This window comes from Teleopsis dalmanni, chromosome 1 (genome assembly GCF_002237135.1).
Source record: "Teleopsis dalmanni isolate 2A chromosome 1, ASM223713v2, whole genome shotgun sequence".
In the NCBI taxonomy this organism is placed as follows: Eukaryota; Metazoa; Arthropoda; class Insecta; order Diptera; family Diopsidae; genus Teleopsis; species Teleopsis dalmanni.
The window spans coordinates 208,432,590-208,439,350 of record NC_051846.1 but is presented as its reverse complement, the minus strand read 5'-3'; positions in this window follow the sequence as shown (position 1 = coordinate 208,439,350).

Genomic DNA, 6,761 nt, shown 5'->3' with positions numbered 1-6,761 from the left:
ATTAAATCTTAATTTTATCAATTCATATCTCTCTTTTTTTTTTTGTTCATTTAAATTTGTATCTGTAATTGTTAGAGACTATTGTAACGAATTAAATAAGATACTTTCATAAGTTTTGTTTTTGTTATTGTTTCTAAATTTCATTTTCTTCCGCTCATATGCGTACTTCTACTCAAAAAGCACTAATTTAATTAAATCCAAGCACTGCAATTGTTAGCTGCGAACCCGTTCCATAAACTTTTCATATAAACATAACAAAATGAAGCACATGTTTAGGTGCAACATGTTCGACATTGTTCGACGAAACATCAAACAAGTTGGGACATATCTAAATGCAGCCCAGTACACACATACCACAGAAAGACAAAACTCAAACAAATTCAGTTGTAAAGTTATTGTTCAATGAGTAACAACAGAGTTACGCGAAGTGTTTTGTTTAATAAATGAAAAAAAAGTAGAAACAAAAAAAAGTTCGCAGAAAAAATTGTCACAAAAAAATAATTAAATATTGCAATTACTGGTAAAAAAATTAAAAAAAAATAGAAAAATTTAAACAAAATCCAGGATAATAAAATAATCTTATACGTATTCCCTGCCGACATCCTTTAGCACGCAAGTGCTGCGCGCGCGTTCCAAAAAAAGTGAAGTTAGAATTAAAAGTGAAAGTGTTTACTATCTCAGCGATACTTATCATTTAATAATCAATCAACTGAGATAGTGGAAACGCGCCACTAGTTAAGCAATTAATTACAAGCCATCAGTGCTCGACTTCTTCACTCGCTTCAGGTGCCTCCAGTCGTAACTCTTTGATCGGTTAATCGATTTGGCAATTAAGCTGAAACATTGTGACGTAAAAACCTATTTGTGCCCTGAAGACGTTCTTGAACGATTTGTGCAAATAATACAAAAAAAGTTATTGTTTTATTACTTCGTGTTAAATTTTTAATTTATAACGATTTTCTATGGTAGACCAATGCATTAGAAATGCTAATTGCAAAGATACACTATGAATGCGGAATAGCTATTAACTCGTTTTTACCTATTATTATTGTTAACGTGATAGTTCTTTTTGCCTAGCTTTTATTAATAGTTTTTTACCTAATTTGGTATGTCGTAGGTGTACGTTGTATCTTAGAATTTACAATTTAAATTTTTCTATTTTTTATGTTTTTTCTATTATTTTTTTTTTTTGTTTTTTTGCACAGTTTAGTTCTTTTTGTCATATTTGTTTTCTAATTTAATTTCCTACAAAAAAATTATATTTGTTTAAATCTTATCATATCAGGCCGTATTTGGCATTAGCTATTTATATAAGAAATAAATTTATAAGGTTTACATATTTAATCTCTAGAAAATTATACACTTTAAAGTATAATAAATATTTACTTTTAAATAACAAAAGATTAGTAAGAGAAATTGGTTGAGCAGTTCGCCCAGAGTGAAAATATACTCTGCATTAAATAAGCGTTAAAAATTATTAAAATTCCAACGAAAATAATTCTTTCACTTTAGAAGTTTGTTGTTAAATTTAGAAGGGTTTATTTTTTTAATAAAATTCTAAAAAATTACAATAGTTATTTTTATATAAAAATAAATTTCTATTTATATGTTCTTTATGATTGATCTATTTATAGAGTCAGCATTATTAGAACCTAAACCTCTTTTAGTGTACAGAATTTTCTTAGTAACAAGATTAAAAGCTATTCTGATACTTTGATATTCCTTTTGTCGGCTCAGTATACTTAAATATTTATAAAAGGTATTTTATTAGATTATTTGTTTAACATAATCGAACTAAAATTGCTAGATATATGCTTACCAACATCATCTAATCACAAAAAACGTGGGATACTTTTTATATTAACCAATATATATCAATTTAATTCTTTTTACAGAGTTTTTCAAATTTATCGAAGTATTGCAATGTTTTACCCAACTGCAGGATGTTGAGACTTTCAAGGTTGTATTATATGTCAACATTGAGGCCTGTAAGTGTCCATCAAAGCTGGACCTCTATTTTTTTCTTTTACATTAAAAGACAGCGACTAGAAACGCTATACATTCAATTTCATTTATGATTCACTTAATATAGCATATGCAATGGAAAAATACTTATAAATAGCAATTTTATGCTACCCGTAAGTACTAAAATTATGCAAATTAGTTTACTGATATTTCAGTAGTACCAATTGCTCTATGCTCTATTCTTTTCTATGTCGTAATGGGGTCACTTACTAAGCCTAACTAAGGCACGCTTTTTTAATTGTTAACTTTTTTCTGAGATTTTTATCTGATATATTTTTCTGCAAGTTGGGCGTAAATATTGTACTCTGAAGTGTTAAAGTATCTATTCGTTGTGTGGCCTAAAATTACAAAGATGCAGTAAAAATATACGGAACATTAAAATATTATCTTATTATTATTAATATTATATTATTAATTACTTTCAATTATTATCATTAGCATGAAATTTGATGTTTTAATCAAAGCATTATCTTAAATTAATCTTAGAGGTTTCATCAGCAAGTTATGGCTTTAGTGCTTTGGTCTTTTTTTTACCTTTTCATAAATTAAATAGTTTCTAAATTAAGTCATAATTGAAGTTAAAATTTTTTCGTAAAGAAAATAGTAAAAAAAATACCACTGAAAAAGTACTTGACTTTACCTTAGCATCTGAGATCGTTTATCACGACTGCATTTATCACCATTACGTTTGTTCGGCTTTTGATGTCCACAATTTGCTTCACTGCATAATTCGCTGGCGATTTCATTAGATTATGTTAAAGACCCAAATGATTTTAAATTCTCTGATTTTTATATTGCATCATAATAGTCAGGCAAAAATTTATTCCTAGGGTCTTTATAATCTAATTGGTTGTCTTTTCTTTCATGACTTCATATCGCATGTTAGTTTTAATATAATTTTTACAGCCTTTCACCTAGAAAATTTGCCTCATTGTATGCTCCTTTGGTCTTCTCATTAAATTTCATTAAATGTTTGATATGATTTTGGTGTAATATAATTGTTTACAAGACAAATCTGCATCCTTAAAATCTTCCTGATAACCCAATCTAACTAGATATACACCTGAGCTTGTTATTTAAGCTAAAAAAATAACCTATTTCTGATTAGATTAACCACTGGTGTTTTTATTAGATATGCTTCTATTAATTACTACGTGAATTGGTTGTAAACTAAGATGAATCACTAGTCCCTTAACTGAACATACTTTTGTTAACTAGGAACTTTGTCAAGAGGTGACTAAAGGACAATGATATCTGCAGATTGTGTAAAATGTAATGAAACTTTCGCATATCTTTCACATTTGTGCCCAACGATTGACAGGAATTAAGTGTAGTGCCTTTATTCGGGAGTTTGCATTGAATAATGTCTGAGATTAGAAAACAAAAGACAATATTGGGTTTAACAGTAGCCTAAATTAGTGTAGATTAATTAAGGATATTCTTTTTCAGAGAAACCACAGTAGATCATATAGATCACAGTGTAACATTATCTCTTCTTACCATAATAAAAACAGCAGAACAATTAATATTCATTTTAGTACTCAGAGCATTATAACTTAGCGTTGGTAATATTTCAATGAAGCTCATATATTTATACCCATAAGCTATGATCACATATTAAAGATAAATTGTTACGAAATATTTGGCGTTATGTGCACATCTCCATTAATCAGCAACCACTTTTGTTTTCCTTTCGCTTACGTGGTGCCCTACTTCACAATGCAAACGCATTAATGCAAAGAAAGCACTTCCATAACAAATAATTTTTAAAGCAAATATTAGCTCAATTTGCATGCAAATTGTGTAATCTTAAGTCAATGTGAGTGCAACCCAGTACTGACCCACTTGTGATATATTTCTACACACACAGTGGAGTACCCAAGAATATATTTGTTTGAAATAAAAAAAAATTTTTAAAAAATCACTAGCCTATGTAAATATGACAACAAAACTACAAATTAAAATTTCAATTGAAAATTAAATTTAAATTGTTGTTAACCAAAATTAGTTTTTGTGAATCATATAAAAATATTCTAACTGACAACTATAAATGCCTCGAAACTAGAATATATAATATAATATTATATTATAGATTCCGTAAAAAATAAAAATATATTTTTTACACCTTAATCTACATTTTGGCACAAAGACTACAAATATTTTTTGCATTTAACATAAAATTATATATACAACATAAAAAAAAAAAATTTATACATATATAAATGAATGTATAAAGTACATATAAAACGTTTATAACATTTAACGAAATTGTTTACATAAAAATAAAACTTTTTGTTAGAGTAAATTTTGTTTTGATGAATTTGAGTGACAACAAGGTAAACCTGTGGAAAAAAATTCGTACATAAAAATAAATATATAAATAATTTAATGAGAGCCACAGACCACACTTAGTACGAAAATTGTGCACTAAACAGTATCTCATACCAGAGACCAGATAATTTGGGCTATCAAACAAAACCAATGACACAAGAGACACTATAAAAAAAAAACCTATAAACAAAACCAAAAATAAAAACACAAGGCAATAAACAAAAATTCATTAAAATATTTATGAGCCAAAAAAAAAACAAAAAAAAAAGAATAAAAATCCTACAAGTAGAGGAAAACAGCTGAACAATTTAAAGCAAGACAAATATTTTGAATATATCTTGTTGCCCAGACATCATCGCTTTTTCATCTACTGTGCCTATCCACACTAGCTGAGATAATTTTTTGTAGTAAATGAAAAAATATAATTTTTTTTGTTTGTAGGAAAATCCATTATTCTGGCATTGCAATTTTGCCAAAATAATAAAAGCATCCATTTTGTAAAAATTTAGTTAAGTTTAATTAAAATTTCTGCAGATATTTTTCTTGTATTAAAAATTTGAAAAATTTCACTTTAAGCTAAAATCATTTCATGTTAAAAAGTTAACAAATTTAAGGCATTAATTTAGAAAGTTTAAAAAGGTCAATACGTAAAAAGGGTTGCTATATCTGTGTATCTGTATCTGTGTATCTGCATCTGTGTAACTGTATCTTAGGCTTGTGCTGCCCAACAGAAGAAAAGCAGACAGAAATGGCAGAGGCAGAGAAATTACAAAATAAAAGATACAACAAAAGCAACGACACTTGAGCACACTTATGGCCAAATGATGAGTTAAATGCTCGAGCAGTTGCGGTGCACGATGTTTGGGGCACGGTACCCGGTACATGGTATATGGTACACGGTGTTCAGTGTTCAGTGTTCGGAGTTCGAAGTTGGCTTTGTTGTATATTTTTATTTGCATATTTCATTCTTGTTTTTAATTTTTGCCCATTTTTTTTTGTATTTTTTACTTTTGTTTAATCATTCATCAAAATTTATTTATTACCCAAACACAAAAAGGCATTCGAGTGTATGAATACAAAGGAAGCCAAAATGAAAATATAAAAAATCTAAAAAAAAATTGAAAATTTCAAAAAAAAGTATTAAATAAAAATAAAAAAATTATGTAAAAATACAACAAAAGAAAATATCTTGTGAAAAAGTGAAATTTTTCTCATTTAATAAAAAGTTGTAAAATACTCAGAAAAGATACAAAGTGTAACTAAATATTAAAGCAAATAAAATTACGAAATAAAAAGTCTGTGCTTAAATATCGTGAAAATTATTAATGTGCAAGTTTGTAAATATTTCAAAATATTTATTATATTACAAAATATAAAAATAATATTTAAAAGTAGCCAGGAGTGAAATTTGTTTCCATGGAATCATTAAGAAAAGTATCTACAGTTAAGTGAAGCAAAATACAATTTTTAATTTGCTAATTGAAAGGAAAAAACTCTTCTGAAACTACAAGCCACAAAGCCTGCAAGGTAAGCAGTTTCTTATACTTTAACTTGAAAACTTTTATTTAGCAAAAATATTAAAAACCTTGCCTCTTCTCAATTTCGAATGAAAAAAAAATCAATAAACATTAAGTACGAAAAATATTGAAAACCTCTTCTCACGTTGCAATTTAAAGAGAAAATAAATGCTGCACATAATAAAAAAAAATACTTATACGCACTGAGGACTCACAATTTCAATTAATTAATTTTTTTTCTCAGGAACGAATTTCCGATTTTATTTAATTAAGAAAAAGTTCAAGATAGTTTAGTTTTATTATTTAATCAATATATGTAATGCTGTGGAGTCAAAAAAGATATAAGTCATCATCCTCATGATACTTACTTTCAGTTGTTTAAATAGCATGAGACAGCTGATATGATAGCTAAATGCACAGTTTTTTTAAATCTTTATTTCAATTTATTTTACATACAACATCACATAAGTAATCAATTATCTCATTAAGTTACCGATATAAGCACTAAATGCGTGAGATTCTGATATCATAGTAGATCATATTTTATTATCTAAATATTTTAATTTAATCTTTTTCACGTATATTTGCGTGTACTTGTACTTCTTATATATATATATTGAATCCTTTAACTCCTGGGAGAAGCATAGGGCCGCTTGTACTTCTTCTTAGCTAACAATTGGCAGTAGTCTCTTCCCGAAATATTTAATTTTTTTTTGTTATACCTTTCCGTACTGACTTTTTTCTGAAGCATAATTGATTATATACATAGTATCATTTTAGAAAGTTGTTCATTATTTCTTTTTAAAATATATTAATTTCGATTTTTTTTTGGATTCGTTCGTAGAAATATTTCTTCCTGAATCGAAGTTCATCATAATGTCATCTCAA